Consider the following 17,701-nt stretch of genomic DNA (forward strand, 5'->3'; position numbering starts at 1 on the left):
CAACTTGTCACTGACGTTTAGCAATGACCAACTTAACAACTTCAAATTCCACTGGAACGTCCAAATTTAAAGAAATTATATCCAATTCTATGAAACAAATTTATACACAGTCATAAGCATCAAGCCTCGTGTTGACACAAAAAACATATTTTACAAACAACTGTCACGGACGGACATATTACAAAATCCTTACTACTTCGAATTTTCTAAATTATTACTGACACACATAAAAAAACCTTTCTTTATTTCGATAAACATTTTTTGATTTTCTTCCCAAAACTTTTCCAACAAGGGGGTCTCTGTAGCAGCCGACACTCGCTACCTCACAGGCAGAAGCTAATTCTCATGATTCGAGATTTGAAATCCATTTCCTCCTGGCTTGTCCAATCACAAGCCAGCTCTCAATCACATGACCGAATATATGAAAGGCAAAATCTGAAACTCTTAATCGCTGCACTGCTCAGCAACACACATCACCGGGAAGGGGGGGGGTTGGACCCCGGCCGAATGTGAGTACAACAAGCTAACAATGGCTCTCTTCTAATTTCCATTTATTTCCATGCGCGGTACCCAAATGAACATTCTTTATCCTGCTAAAGAACATATACTAACACACACTCTTTCTTACCACGGGACACTAATCCTTTGCCCTGTCTCTACTATCGGACGCATGCTCCTACATACGTAAACACGCTGAAGTCTTTGCCCTCCTCAACAAGCCAGCAATATATTAAATTTATCTTTAAACACATTGAACATTTTTCTCCCTCTTCTACCAACACTACTAACGAAAATGACAGAGTTGTTTATTAATATAGAATGAAACTCCATTACGTTCTCATTTCTATAGATCGTTATGACTTTGTATCCTTCTCTCACTGTACCCCTCCCCCTCCTCCCTCGATCTAAACTCGCTGGACTTCTTCGTTAGGTCATACATTGAGAATATCACCAACATGACCTCCCACAACACCAAAGCCAGCCTGATCGACACCATCTGACGAGTATTGACTGAGTTCCCGCTGGCTCTTGTGGGAAAACATGCCCCCAGTTTTGGTGAAGATTGAGGCTGAAGGCGGCTACATTGAGTAGATGTCAGCTGTAATACATAATGAAGTTACAAATAGATTTTTTAGTAAAGGTTTTAAAATAAAGTTGTTGTGTTTTTTTTTTTAGGGCGACAATTTTATCGTTTCCACTCTGTATATAAAGAATATGACGATAAAATAGTTTTATTTTACAAAAAAAAAAAAAAAAAAATGAAATATGAATATTTTTGTTGGATGTTGCATATCTAACAAGTGTTCATCACAGATGAAAATCGATGACGATCAATCAATACTTTATCATTGTTGTACTCCATATTATCTATTAAATAAAAATAATATTGCTTGTCATCGGATACTTATGGAATGTAAGCAGATAAGTGGATGTCTGATGGCAACATTTATTTGAAATTATACAAAATGTTTGACATAAATTGGAACATTTTTTTTTATAATCTTTCATTTCCAAATCAATTGCGTAACAGATAACATTTTTCTGTGTTGTATTAATGATTTTTATAACATATGTCTATATATTTATTTAATTTTATACGAAACTAATCCCAAAATATATATCTTCTATTTCCGGTTATACAATTGTTAATTTTATCTGAATTTTATATCCCTATATAATTCAGTTTTATTACTATTTTAATTAAATTTATTATCACATAAATGATAATTCTTTATTATCATGCAATTATTTTTCATTAATCTTACTTAATTTAATATAAAATGTTCCATGTTAATATTTTATCATAATTTGTTTAACTATAGTTTAAATATCGATAATTTACTTTTAAATTTAAATGAGTTGTTTCCCTTTATCAAATCCTAGTATATCAAACAATATTTTTCATTATTTTGATAAATAAATATTTATCTAGTTTTATTGTTACTTTATTAATCTAGTTTTATTATTACTTTATTAATCTAATTTGTACTATAAATTAGATTATATTATTCATTGAAATTAAATATTAGCATGTAAAACATTTCAATATTAAATAATCTATATTTATGAGTTTTATTTATCAATAATTTAAGTTTAAATTTTAATATTCAAATGGATGATTAGCTGATATGATTAATTCAACTACTTTAAATTCAAATATATTCCAATTTTTATTATTTTTAATTGCATCCTAATATATTGAAATTAGATCATACACTTAATTTATTTATAATTATATCTGTAAATTCGAAAGCAATAATAAAATTATTTGATATCTTTTAAGCTATTCTTTTATATTAATATTATTAATTGTGATTATTATCGACAAATATTTTACTTCAATCTATCACACATTTATTAATTTTTTTAAAAAAATTTTTATTACATTTTCACCCCAAACAAGGCAAATTGCCACTTTGGTGTAGGGGGCTACTATCAGGGGCAACAACTACTGGGGTACTATGTAGGGATTTGGGCAGCAAGGTGTCGGTTCACGTTACACTTGAACTTCTGCACGTCAGTACTGTTGGGGAAGCAGGGACCTGGAATGGAATTCCAGAGTCTTGCGGTTCTGGGGAAGAAACTATTGGAGTAAAAAGATCTTTTACATCTAGGGACCTCTACAGTGTGGGGGTGGGATCTAGTAGCCTGTCGGGTTTGTCGAGGGTGCTCGCGTCGTGGGGGCACAAGTGATTGCAGTTCATCAGAGCATTCACCACTAAAATACTTGTAGAACAGGCAGAGGGATGCAACATTTCGTCGATGGGACAGAGGCTGAAGCTTAGATGCCAGTTCAGGGCCTATCAGATTTGCGACTCTCTTTTGAACCTTGTCAAGGAGCGAGAGACTAGTAGCAGATGCACCAGCCCAGATGTGGCAGCAATACTCCATACATGGGCGAATGGTGGCCTTATAGAGGTACAGGATACTTTCGGGTGTTTGTAGTTTTCTAGCACGGTAGAGAGAGCCTACCTTTCTTGCAGCGGCCCTGGCAATGCCTTCAATGTAATTGTTCCAACTCATGTTTCCTGTGAACGTTAGGCCAAGGAGTTTGAAAGATGGACTCTCAGATAAAGAGTCGTTGGCCATTGCTATTGGTGGTAGAGAGGGTTTCTTGTAATTATTGAATGAAACTAGTTTAGTCTTGGCAGCATTGAACGCGACCAACCACTTTTGTCCCCATTCCACTACAGATTGGAGGTCTTCCTCTAGTGTTTCTGCCATTTCTTTAGAAATGTGTTCATTCGTCTTCCTGTCGTGTCTGCCATAGAGTGTAGTGTCATCAGCATATATACCCATCTCAGAGGCAATGTTGTTGGGGAGGTCATTTATGAATATCAGGAACAATAGAGGTTCAAGGATAGAACCCTGGGGCACCCCCGCATTTATATCATATTGTTTAGATGTGCGACCGTCGAGGACTACCTGGATTTTTCTCTTATCTAAGAAGGATTTAATTATGTTAAGTATTCTACCAGTGATACCGTATGATCTGATTTTACTGAGGAGACCCTCATGCCATACCCTGTCAAAAGCCTTAGATATATCTAGAGCTACCGCTCTGCCTTCCCCCGCTTTGTCCAGTGATTGGTATATACGTTCAGAGATCACGGTGAGGATGTCTGCTGTGGAACGGGCTTGTCTAAATCCATATTGTTTGTCAATCAGTAGTTTAGCATCTGTAAGATGATGGACTAGAGCATGGTTAATTATGGTCTCAAATATTTTGGCAAAAAGTGGGAGGAGGCTAATGGGGCGATAATTTGATGGGTCTGTCCTTTCGCCAGAATTCTTGAATACTGGTACAACAGAAGCAGTTTTCCAACAGCCCGGAAAGCAAGCTTCATTAAGACATTTGTTGTAGAGTTTGGAGAGAACTGGAGCTACTTCGGCTGAGCACTTTTTTAATAGCACAGCTGGGATAAGATCGGGTCCACATGCTTTTGAGGTGTCAAGGTTTTTTATGATAGCATGCACCTGAGCAGGGGTGGTTTTCAGATCGTCTAGTGTGGCGTCTGTCCACATAGGAAAGTCAGGTAGGGGGTGGTTGGAAGGGTCCAGTGTGGAGTTTGAGGCAAACCGACTGGCAAGCATGTTAGCCTTGTCGGTTGCTGAGGAGACAACCTCGTGATTGTTGCTTAGTGGGGGAATTGTTGATTGCCCATTATTTACTACACTGTTGTAGATTTTCCAGAAGTCTCGAGTTCCTAGTTTTTGTGCTTCGATGCGCTTTTTAGTGGTTTCCGTAAATTCTCTCTTAGCTGTCGCTATTTCTTTCTTAACGTTATTTCTAGCTTCTATATACTTCAGTCTGTTTGAACTGGACTTATGTCGGTTAAACCTACGGTATGCATGCTGCTTTTGAGTAATGGCAGTTGCACAAGTCGACGTAAACCATTGGGGAGAGTGGGGCTTACTATAAAATTTCCGCATGGGAACATGCGCTTCGATTGCAGTTTTGAACCAGTCAGTGGTCTCGTTTGCACACTGTTCAGCAGGGAGAGAGAAAATATTTTTCCATGGAGCATCTCTAATTAGTTCCCTGATGGCTTCCCAGTCAGCCTTATTATAATATCTCGTTGTTTTGAGCACTGGCTCTTCAGTTTTGGGTCTAGAGTTTAGGGTGATTTCAACCATTATTACTGCATGATCAGCGTTCCCGAGTGGACTGTGGGCCTTCGCTATGCAGTCATCGGGAACTGTGGTCAAAAACAGATCTAGAAGTGATGCGTGTTGTTCTTCCTGGTCAGGGAAACGGGTTGGAAACGTAACAATTTGTGATAGGGAGTGAGATATAGCGAAGCTATGGGTTGTGCTGCCCGCTGCATCTGTATGAGTAGAGAATCCAAGCCAGTTTTTGTGGTGGACATTAAAGTCACCAAACACATGTATTTGTGCGCTAGTGTCGAGGGACAGTGCCGTGTCTATGCTGTCAGATACTTTGTTTATTATGGAGCAGTCCTGAGTCGAGGGAGAGCGGTAGAGAAAATAATAGTAGCTAATACTGTGTTGCACGTTTAGTCTAAAGCACATAAAGGCTTGATCATCTGTTTCTAGGTTTGTTTCTCTAGTCAAGGGAAGGGTATTACGAATGTAAACTCCAAGTCCGTGCATATGTCTGTCAGAGTCCTTACGGCAGAGTGGGAGATATCCAGGCATGTTAAAGTGGTTAGAGGGAATGGAGGAGTGTAGGTTAGTCTCACTTAGTGCTAAGATATCCGGGGTATTTGTTAAGAGAAATGCTTCAACATCAGCTAAGTTAGTTCTAAGCCCACGGATATTTGTGAATGAGAGCCTCAAGGGAGGAGGCAAGTTGAATTTGTTTGTCCCTAATCCTGGTTTAAGCTTATTTTTAGATTGTACTGTCGTCATTTTTTTAAAGAGTTTCGGTAAGGGGGAGCTAAACAAGAGGTTATGCGGAGCTTCAGACATGCATCACAAGTAGACCATCAGCTGACCTTTCTCCAATTAGGATTGTGGCCTCAGGAAAGCCCACCGGGGATGAGTGCAGGGTCCCTTTCCATGCGCGTCATGGCACTGCAAACAACCCGATATTATTCAACTCTAAGCGCTACCAAAGAGTTAGGGCTCCTGTACTACCAGTCGGGAACAGCAGCCAGGAACTGTCAATCCCGTACCCTCAACCCTTTAGAAGAAGGTCAACCCAATCTAACCGCTCAGGCATATCTTATACTCAAGCACTCCCAAATGTTCAGTTTTAGGGGTGGGGCATGCTGGGAATGGGGAAGAACGGCGTTCATTGCCCTAGCCAGGAAACAAGATCTACCGCTGGGTGTTTCTGTCGAATCACTGAGATAGTGTCTCTGCGCTTGACTAATAGGCAAAGAAGGAGTATGGAAGCCGGGCGATAGACAGAGCCTATCTACTCCTTAAGCAATTTAGGTTTGCAAACCGGTGAATTTGTTTGAGTCACCAGCTCTAGGAAGGTTGTCATCCAAGACTGAAGAGGCCTCTCTCCCCTTTGGTTTAGTTTCAGAGTTTTCCTTCTCCTAGACGGATGATCTGGGAAGACCTACTGGGTCCGTCAGCCCTGAGAGGGTTTTCTCCGCGCCTAGGTTCTAATCCAGGTATTTCTGCGACCCCGCGTTGTTAGTGTTACTGGGTTAGTTTGTGGGGGATTATATCTACTGATTAGTTACACTCCTCAAAGTGATTTAGGGACATGCTATTTACTTGTTAATGGATAAAGGGGGTGGGTGAAGTTCATGCAGTGTAAGCGTCTATGTTTGTAAGAGGGCTTGTTAGGGAGGAGATAATGTGATTTTAGTCGTACCCTTTTTTTTTTTATTTTATTAATGTTAGCTTAGGTCTAGTATAGTGTTACAGTATGAGTAGGTATTAAGAATTGAGCTACGAGTTGTGCCCGAGCTATTTTAGATGATAGGAGGGTTAAGATGTAAGTGCAATATAGCATGGATAAGACAGCAAGTATTGAGTCATGCGTAATTAGGTGAATAGATATATATGGGCAGGTTTTCAGTAGGTGCGAATAGAGTTGGAGTTGTAGGTATTTTTTAGTAAGAGTCATGGGGCGTTTTGCATAACAAGGAGTGTCGTTTCAATAACGTAATTAATCGTTGCAAAACTCGAGACAGTTGTGTAGTGCATATCGCTTTGTTTCTGGGTACTTTGGCTGTTAAGTACCTGCCTTTGTGTGCATAGGCTGTTACGTCCCTTACTGGATAGGAATGAGCTGTAATGCATGCCTTAGAGGTAGAAATGTATAGATGTTTAGTGATGGTTATTAAAACAGTTTGCATGTGAGGGATTAGGGGCTGGAAGTTAGCGATTCAACTACAGATGCGGAGCAATGTGGGAGTTTAGTGGCGGATAGGTTGGAAGGAGTAGATTGTTAGCGTTCAAGAGAAGAGGGGTTATTTATTTACAGATGGATTTCCATTAGGATTTTTGAGTTACAGGTAAGGTTTAGTCTGAAGAAGGGAGGAAATTTTTTTTTTTTTTTTTTTTTTTTTATGCATGCAGGTAAGACAAACGCAATCGTCTTGGAGGTAAAATGTATAGGATTTCGTAGCTAGCTATTAGGTTTTTCCCTCCCAGTTATAGGGACAGCTAATTCGTTGGGATTTGGAATTGTAGTCATTAAGGTCAGGCGCAGAGTGTTGCATCTATTCAGAAAATTAGCCCTAGTATCACAGCTGGGATTATGTATATTGCAGTTAAAAATATAGTGCCAGTCAAATTATGAGCCACGTGCAGTGGTTTGGTATGGTATGGGTATCATGGAGGACACTTACATACAAGCAAGCGTACGGTGATTGCATATATTAAGTATACTACTTAAATAAAGTTCTTCTGTCTTCTATAGTAGAAAGAAAGGTGGTCCTAGCTCTTCTATATTCTTGCATAGGCTATTCGTTTTCGAGTAGAGTTCTTCTGACCTTAAAAACGGCTCGCGTGGGACTAAGTGTTAGAGACCATTTTTACACATATGTAATTAAAATGCATTAAATAAATACATTTAAAGAGAAGGTATACACAGTTGGTAAAAGCAAAAAGAGAAATAAATAAACAAAGTGAATAAATAAATAAAAAATAAAGTAATAAGAAACGACTCGCATGGAAGCAAAGAGTTAAAGACAATATATGCGCATATAGTTAAAATACATTAGTCAAAATTTAGAAAAAAAAAAAAAAAAGCAGTTGCCATTTTGGTAATATTAGGATTTGTTAAATTAACTTAGCTTATATTGTTTGCCCATTTTCAAAATTTTCGCGTCTGTCAGCGAGCGAACCCTGTTAGTGTGACGGCTTCACTTCCTTTCCCCGGATTTTATATCTATTTATAGTTTATAGTGCGCACATGTGTATGGTAATTTTACTTTTTTCTTTTTTTCTTTTATTCTTTATTTTTTTTTATTTTTTTTATTTTTTTATTTTTTTTTTTATTTTTTTTTTTATTTATTTATACATGGGCGAATGGTGGCTTTATAGAGGTACAGAATACTTTCGGGTGTTAGTAGTTTTCTAGCACGGTAGAGAGAGCCCACCTTTCTTGCAGCGGCCCTGGCAATGCCTTCAATGTAATTGTTCCAACTCATGTTTCCTGTGAACATTAGGGCAAGGAGTTTGAAAGATGGACTCTCAGATAAAGAGTCTTTGGCCATTGCTATAGGTGGTAGAGAAGGTTTCTTGCAATCATTGAATGAAACTAGTTTAGTCTTGGCAGCATTGAACGCGACAAACCACTTTTGTCCCCATTCCACTACAGATTGGAGGTCTTCCTCTAGTGTTTCTGCCATTTCTTTAGAAATATGTTCATTTGTCTTCCTGTCGTGCCTGCCATAGAGTGTAGTGTCATCAGCATATATACCCATCTCAGAGGCAATTTTGTCGGGGAGGTCATTTATGAATATCAGGAACAATAGAAGTCCAAGGATAGAACCCTGGGGCACCCCCGCATTTATATCATATTATTTAGATGTACGACCGTCGAGGACAACCTGGATTTTTCTCTTATCTAAGAAGGATTTAATTATGTTAAGTATTCTACCAGTGATACCGTATGATCTGATTTTCCTGAGGAGACCCTCATGCCATACCCTGTCAAAAGCCTTAGATATATCTAGAGCTACCGCTCTGCCCTCCCCCGCTTTGTCCAGTGAATGGTATATACGTTCAGAGATCACAGTTAGGATGTCTGCTGTTGAACGGGCTTGTCTAAATCCATATTGTTTGTCAGTCAGTAGTTTAGCATCTGTAAGATGATGGACTAGAGCATGGTTAATTATGGTCTCAAATATTTTGGCAAAAAGTAGGAGGAGGCTAATGGGGCGATAATTTGATGGGTCTGTCCTTTCGCCAGAATTCTTGAATACTGGTACAACAGAAACAGTTTTCCAACAGCCCGGAAAGCAAGCTTCATTAAGGCATTTGTTGTAGAGTTTGGAGAGAACTGGAGCTACTTCAGCTGACCACTTTTTTAATAGCACTAATGGGATAAGATCGGGTCCACATGCTTTTGTAAGTGTCAAGGTTTTTTATGATAGCATGCACCTGAGCAGGGGTGATTATCAGATCGTCTAGCATGGCGTCTGTCCGCATAGGAAAGTCAGGTAGGGGGTGGTTGGAAGGGTCCAGTGTGGAGTTTGAGGCAAACCGACTGGCAAGCATGTTAGCCTTGTCGGTTGCTGAGGAGACAACCTCGTGATTGTTGGTTAGTGGGGAAATTGTTGATTGAATAAATCCTAATTATAGATTTTTGTGTTTAAAAGTACACTAATCATAAAATAATATATTATTTTAATTAATTAAATGTTGCAATTAGACTAACAATTAGATTATTTCAACCTCCACACACTCAACTCTGTATGTTAATTTGATAGTTTCATATATTTTAACCTATAATTTCAAAATAAAATTATTAACGTTTAATGGTTAATTAACCAAGCTCTAGTCCAACATCTTACCGATGCTAAACTTCTGACCGATCAACAATATGGATTTGGGCAAGCCCGTTCTACAGCAGATATCCTAACTGTAATCTATGAATGTATACACTATACACGGGACAAAGCAGGGGAGGGTAGAGCAGTAGACCTAGATATATCTAAGGAAAATCAGATCATACAATATCACTGGACGAATACTTAACATAAATCCTTCTTAAATAAAAGAAGAATCCAGGTTGTCCTCGACAGTCATACATCTAAACAATATGATATAAATGCAGGTGTACCTCAGGGGTCTATCCTTGGACTTTATTATTCCTAATATTCATAAATGACCTCCCTGAAAAAATTGTTTCTGAGATGAGTATATTTGTTGATGACACTACACTCTATAACAGGCATGAGAGGAAAACAAATGAACACATATCTAAAGAAATGGCAAAAACACTAGAGGAAGACCTCCAATCTGTAGTGGAATGAGGTAAAAAATGGATGGTCACATTTAATGCCACCAAGACTAAGCCTGTTTCCTTCAATAATTACAAGAAACCTTTTAAACCACTAATAGCTATGGCTAAAGATACTTTACCTGAAAGTACTTTTTCAAACTCCTTGGCTTAACGTTCACAAGGAACATGAGTTGGAACAGATACATTGAGAGCATTGACAAGGCCGCTATGAGGAAGGTGGGTTCTCTCTACCATGCTAGAAGTTACTTATGTCTGAAAGTATCCTGTACCTCTACAAGGCCACCATTCACCCATGTATGGAGTTTTGTTGTCACATTTGGGCTGGTGCATCTGCTACTAGTGTCTCATTCCTGGACATGGTTCAAAAGAGAGTCGCCAACCTGATAGGTCCTGAACTGTCAGCTAAGCTTCAACCTCTGTCCCATCGACAAAATGTTGCATCCCTCTGCCTGCTCAACAAGTATTTTAATGGTGAATGCTATGACAAAATACAAGCTCTTGTACTCACTCGACATAATTTCCCCCAACAAACCCGACAAGCAGCAAAATCCCACCCCTTCACAGTAGAGATCCCTAGGTGTAAGAAAGCTTTCTACTCTAATAGTTTCTTCCCCAGAACTCCTAGACTCTTGAACTCCCTTCCGGGAATCTGTTTCCCGACTGTACTAACATGCAGAAGTTCAAGTGTAATGTGAACAGACATCTTGCTGCTCAACTCCCTACATAATATCCCCGCAACTTAAGTCCCTGATAGTAGCCCCATACATCAAAATGGCCATATGCCTTGTTTAGGGTGAAAAGTGGCCATGTGCCTTGTTTGGGGTAAAAATGTAAAAAAAAAAAAACAAAAAAAAAGGCAACTTCTCTTCCAATTTTTGGATTTCGTAATCATGCCCAAATGCATTTTATTTTCTTTTGACGGATTGATATTTGCTATTTTTCTGATGAGTTATGGGCAGAATAGATTCGTTGATTGATATAATAATTAAATGAATGATTTTGCGCTATAAAACAGGTACTGTCAAAAATTGTGAATGTCAATGTAATTAAAGGAATAAATTGTAAGATGGTCAACATCATGAAATTTGGAATATACACTTTTGTCATTTGTTTGTTATATGCTCTCTAATTACATTGAGCTTCATAAATTAAAGATTAGTATGTAAAAAAGTGAAATATCATTGAAAGAAATCATATTTCCGTGTGTGTGTGTGTGTGTGTGTGTGTGTGTGTGTGTGTGTGTGTGTGTGTGTGTGTGTGTGTGTGAGAGAGAGAGAGAGAGAGAAGCGTTAAAAAAAAACGCCTCCTATTTTTTATTCTGCTCGAATAGATCAGAGGATTGCAAATTGTATTGTTGTGATGACTGAACTTATACATTCATGCCCTGAAATTTTCATCTGTTGCAGATATTAACAAAATGATAGTCTAAGTAAACAACCCCTATTATGAACATGTGCCAGAAGCAGAAACGCGTCATTAAATTTCTGGAAAAACTGCATTAAGAATAAATTCTGGAGCACATAAGGTCGCTCATTTTAATGATACCATTCCTGCCTTTGTATTTCTTGAATTTATTGTCCAATGATTATTCAATAATTTGTTTTTATTTTCAATTAATTTTTTGTTGAATTAGGTTCATATTTACAGAAATAATATATTTTTCATTAAAAAATATTGGCCAGTGTTTGCGCAAAAAAAAAGGAACAATCATGGAACTTTTGTTCGGTACTTTCTAGCATTTTCCATAAATTGATTTGATTTTTAAAAATTAAATATGGCGACATAAGATGGATTCCTTATGTGTTGAATTAAATTATTTTTTGTTTATAAACATTGCAATAAGTATTTTTTTCTATGTTTCTGCAAACTTTAAATATCTCCATTTCCTTTTATAAACATTTTTTCTTATCAAATCCTTTTTCGTTTCAAGGAAAACACTTTACATCTGTTTTCTGAGGAACATACATTTGTCTCTTATGCGTTGTGTGATGAGCTTTCAACATTCAACGAAATAGGTGTAAGACATACTACATAGAAAAAACAAACTTATGAGTGTGAACTAAACACGTCTTTTTGGTTTTTGAATGATAACTAATGGTATATACATACACGAGATGAATTCCCGTCATAGATTAAATTAATGCTTTGAACAAATTTTATGTCCCCTTACAAAAATTAAAAGCAAGATATAATGCTAGAAAACCTTATTGCTAGAATCCTTTTTTTATTTTGATCACAATCTATTACATGATTTTGATTCTAGAAAATGTCTGAAATTTAAGACTTAAAGACTTGTATGAGTACATGGGAAAATATCAGGAGCAGCGAAGGATGGCTGACTTGTGAAGAGATTAGCAGCAGCTGCAGTAGCCGAAAAAGGTGCCTATGCAATTAGGAAGTGTGCGCGAGAAGAAAAAAGGAAAAGAAGGAGAAAAATGCACCACATGATCGGCAGAAGCAAATTGTGGGTCGAAGAAAATGGATGTGTAAAGTCGAGGATAGAATGGGCCGGTTGTGGCCAGCATACGGTCGGAGGAAAGAGAAATGCACTCCAAGCAGCTTGACATATGGCAGTGAGAGACTTTTTGAGTTTTTGTTCAGACGGGAGAATAATGGTAATAAAGCTTAAGGGATCTTAAGAAGAAAGGATATCTTATTTAATTGGTGTCTAATGACTATGGATTGGATTCTTGCATTTTTAAATGGGATATTATGTACATATGCTCTCATAATAATACTCTAAAAAACAACTGAACATTGAAGACTATTTCTTAATCGATATATAAATACCTATGGTTAAGATCTAACAAAGATAGAGATCATTGAATTTTATGATTGGCTTCCACTGCCTCTTTGCTCCTAAATATAACCAACATTACTACTGCTTACATCTAGTAGCTGTATTCAAAAATTCCTGATGATGAGTTAATTAGTTTAGGAGGAATTCTCTGCATACAAATATATAAACATTTAAACATTCCTAGCTTTATATATAGATAAAGATATTGTTTAACAAATATGTGAAGGTTTGCATTAAATACATAAATGTCCTGAACATAAATTATGAAAAGGATAATCATTAGTTTTTTTGTTGTGAGTCATGGTGTATATGTGACATTGTATGATAGCAGTTTCTTTGTGATAATATGCTGTGTGCTGTGCTATGTCTATACTTGCAGGCTGTTGACAGACGAACTTCGCTCGAGGGCAGACAGTGGGAGGAAGTGTTATATAATTGGTTCTCTCTGTAACGATCTATCTGTTTATCGCTGTCACGTATGTATAATCATATTTGTTGCCCTTTTACAAAGATGCGTGCTGCTAATAAATATATACACTCTGGCTTGTTCCAATCGTTTTGACAATCAAACATGCAGACGGTTTCACAACAAAACTGTATTTATTCAATTATTATTTTGCTTGTCAGTGGTCGTAGGACAAACAAGGATGATGGAGGTTGGGTTTGACGAATTAACGACGTAACAATCGTGCGTCTTTCTCCATTTCTGTCTTTTGTATTCGTTGAACCTCTTGCTTTTACTGACAATTTCTTCCATTGTTCCATCAAAGGTCAATATGTTGGTCAAATGTTTTATGTTACACCGGCCAAGGGAGATAATAAAATTTCAACAAATCATTTGTTCTTAAAAGAACGGATTTATTATAATCTGGAGACATAGCTTAGTGGTAGAGCATTCGACTACAGCTCAAATAAGCCCGGGCGTACCTCAATATTTTATTTAAATTTTTTCTTATTAATGAGTTCAAATAAAAGAGGTATCATATAAAATCGCTGCAAATCATTTCTTCATTCATATATCTTAAAACTAAACATTAGTCAGAAGTGACTTTTCCAGGGCATTCATCGTCAAGCACAAATATCAGCTGACGTAAACAGACACAAACGTAATTTTATGAACAACATCATTCTTATTATTTTATTTATTTTTATGTTTTTCGAATTAGTCCACCGTGCTAATTATTTCTTGAAATATATAATAATTAATAGAGAATTGATCATACAAAAATACATACGCAATCTGCATGAATTAAAATATCATATTTAAGTGCATTGTATGACCGGACAATGCCGGGCTACCAGCTCATACTTCTAAAAAGGCCAGCTGACTCCAAGATTATCTGTCGTAAGTTATCACAAATCTAAACACCTTAACTTTAAAAGTATATTTACATTTACATGTGCCCCCCTCCCCCTACGAGTACTAGGTGTAGCATCGAGTCAAGTTTATCTTCCACTTTGGCACTGGGGGAAGTGAGATATCATACTCAAGATAATTTGAGGTTTTATTTTTTCACTAAATGTTAGTAAAAAATTAAATTTGTATGAACCAATATTGTTATGTTGTTGGATTTGTTGCTAACATCTCTAAGCGAAAGTGATACTATGGAAACAACCAGATTCGAACTTAACACACCCAGGTCGTCAGTCTATGCTGTTTATTCACTTGACCACTGTTATCTCCATACCAAATATTCCTGACCTTTTGTAACCTTCATCTTTGCCGGTGTATAATTACTATTTTTTTGCAAAATGACCTTTACATCCTGCAGCTATCGTACGTGCAGATAAAAACCATTCGATAATGTCGGTGCATGTGCATTGAATGTGTTAGCAGCCTACCATTCATTATGATAACTTACTGGACGGACACAAGCTGAACTCTGATAAATCTTGCAGAATGACTATTATTTATTTTGTTGCACATAAACACGGTCGCTGCCTCCATTATCTGGTTAAGGCGACAAGTGGCTTAATTTGTTGGTCTTGATTCATATCATTTGTCTAGACACAGCAGTTAATTACCAACTGAATTGGATAGGATAACACTATCACACTTACATAATTACAAACAACGAAGCAGGAGATTGCAGAATCTATTTTCACAGTTTCGTGCATAATTCATTCTTTAGCTTAATGTGTTGCAATAAAGATGGATCATGAAAAATTATCAATTTTAAATCGTATTACATGTTTCGCATGTAGGACAAGTATTTTCCAAAAGAAAAACAACTTGTATTCGTGATGGCAAAATTTTATGCTTAGAACTAATTTCAATGCATGAGCACCTATTTTGCATGTGTAAAGATCAACTGACTTAAAAAACAAAACAAAACAATTTAAAAACAAACAGTCGAATTTTAGACAGCTTAGATAAAATGTTAGTGTTGGAAATTTGTCAGTTTTTTTGTATTGTTTTTCTTATCAAGGCCTGGAGGCCACTCTAGGATAAGTTTTAAGAAATGTTAGGTAGATGGTAGTGATGGGACGACTCCAATTTTTTTCCTGATTCCGATACAATAGGTGGCTGATTAATTTTAATGCATCTAAGACCAAACTTCTTTCTTTCCATCATCAACACTCTGATCCCCGTCTGGCATCGATTGGAATAAATAGCTCTCATCTTGAGGAGGCTCCATGTTTTGACAAACTTCTGGGCTTAACCTTTACTCCTGATCTGAGATGGAACATGTACATCAAATCTGTTGCCAGGGCTGCTGGGAAAATGGTAGAATCATTCTACCGTTCCAGTATATATCTCACTCCCGATGCAATTCTCTACATGTATAAGAGCCAAGTGTGTTCAAGGATGGAGTACTGTTGTCACATCTGGACAGGAGCTGCTAGAAGCAGCTTATCCTGCCTTGACAGATTTCAAAATAGACTTCGTAGACTAGTGGAAGATACCCTTTTCTCCTCCCTGCAACCTCTTTCTCACAGAAGAGACGTTGTGAGCCTGTTTCTGCTCTATCATTATTTTCATGGCAAGTACTCACCTGAGCTCCAATCTATGGTTCCCCTTGGCCTGACTTAAAAAAAAAACACTTGTCTAGCTGAAACCACTATCAATAATTTCCCTCACTTTTTATATGCGCCTAAACCTAAACGTAGATTCCTTCTTAGAACTGCACACCTGTGGAACTCTGTTCCATTTTCCTGCTTTCCAACTGGCAACAATATGGCCATCTTCAAATCCAACGTAAAGAAGTTTTTTATGAACTTTCCCTTTAAGTAATCTAATTTACTAAATTTCCACTACTAACGATGACTGACATGTTCCCCTTGACTACTGTACACTTATTAACCCTTATTCTCTAGTGGCCTCCAGGCCTTGATAATTGATGTCTCCTTTGTCAAAAAAAACCCCAAAAAAACAATTACTGATTCTGTACTAAATTCCTGATTCCCATAAAATTACCGATTCTGATTCTTTATAAATCACTAAATATTTAAGTATAAAGTTGTTATTTTTCCTTGATTAACATGCAGATATTTTCTCAAACATAAAAATACACTTGTTGGGGGATGATCTATAGATTTTAAAATCAATAAATATTTATTATTTTATCATTACTACCAGCAGTGCAAGAAGTTCCAATTTTTCCCATTCCCGATTCCAATTAATCGTCCCAACACTAGTATATAGTGAGACAACACCATGATGATTAATAATGGTGGAACTTGAGCACGGCTTAATTATTTTAGAGGACAGCTCAACAAAAACTTAGTTACATTAGACTTGAAAATTACCATTTTATAGTCAGGTGGGAAGCAGCCTCACAGTATTGTGCTCCATAGACGAACAGTTTTAAGAAAGAAATTCTGCTCATGGAATTTTCTTTAAGTTTTAGACACAGATAAAAAGTAAGGGAAATTGTTGACGTTGTTGTAGCTGGGTGAGTATTTGTTGCAAATGCTTTGAGGGGGGTACAGATTGAAGCTCAGTCGAGCACTCACCATTAAAGTAATGATAAAGCAGAGATAGACTCGTAACAACTCTTTTGTGAGAAAGAGGAAATTGGAAAGGTCCTTGCTCACTAGATTTCAAAGACATTTTATACCCTGTCTCTTCCCCAAATGTGGCACCAGTATTTTATCTTAGGAAATATATAACCCTCAGGCAGAGGATTATGTCAGGAGTGAGATACTTTCTGGAATGGTAGAATGACCCCACCATTTTTCTGGTGATTTTGCCAATGGATCTGATGTTGATCTTCCATTTCGGGTCAGGAATGAAGGTCAGTCCCAGAAGTTTGTTGAAGCAGGGTGCTTCCTCAAGACAAGAGCCATTCATTTCAATTGACGCCAAGTTGCAATTTGAGCATTGGTGATGAAAAGATAGAAATTTGGTTTTGAATGCATTAAAGGTAACTTAGCCATTTTTTACCACATTGTACTACATGCTACAAGTTGAAGGAGAAATATTTAGAAAAATCTTGGACTTTGCTCTCCTTTGAAGTGTTGTAGTAGATGGTAGTATCATCTGCATAAATGTCGACAAATGATTGTAGAACATGACTTGTTAGATCTTTTATTTTAAGAAGTATAATTGAAAATGCCATAACTAGAGCCCGCTTTTGTGAAGCTGAAAATGTTGGCCATTTAAAGAATATAATTTTTAAAATCTAATGTAAAAAAATTATCAGGTAAATGTATTATTTATAAGTAAACAGTAGTGAATTACTTTAAATGTTGAAGTTTTTATCACCTAAACAAACTATTGAGTACTACAAGCTAACAATGGCTCTCTTATCACTACCATTTATTTCCATGTGCTGTACCCTAACGAACATTCTTTGTCATGCTAAAGAACATAAAACTCACACGTCAACACATTAATACACTGAAGACTTTGCCCTCTCTTTCTCCTGTAATCGATTTCCTTTGTTCCAGTGACTGCTTGCTATAAACACGTGTGGACTAAACTATTCTCTCCTTCAACCAGCCGACATTACATTAATTCTATGTCTACACAAGAACACTTCAACCTACTATTCCGT

The sequence above is a fragment of the Euprymna scolopes genome, chromosome 11 (genome assembly GCF_053919585.1).
Source record: "Euprymna scolopes isolate OS-2025 chromosome 11, ASM5391958v1, whole genome shotgun sequence".
Taxonomy (NCBI): Eukaryota; Metazoa; Mollusca; class Cephalopoda; order Sepiida; family Sepiolidae; genus Euprymna; species Euprymna scolopes.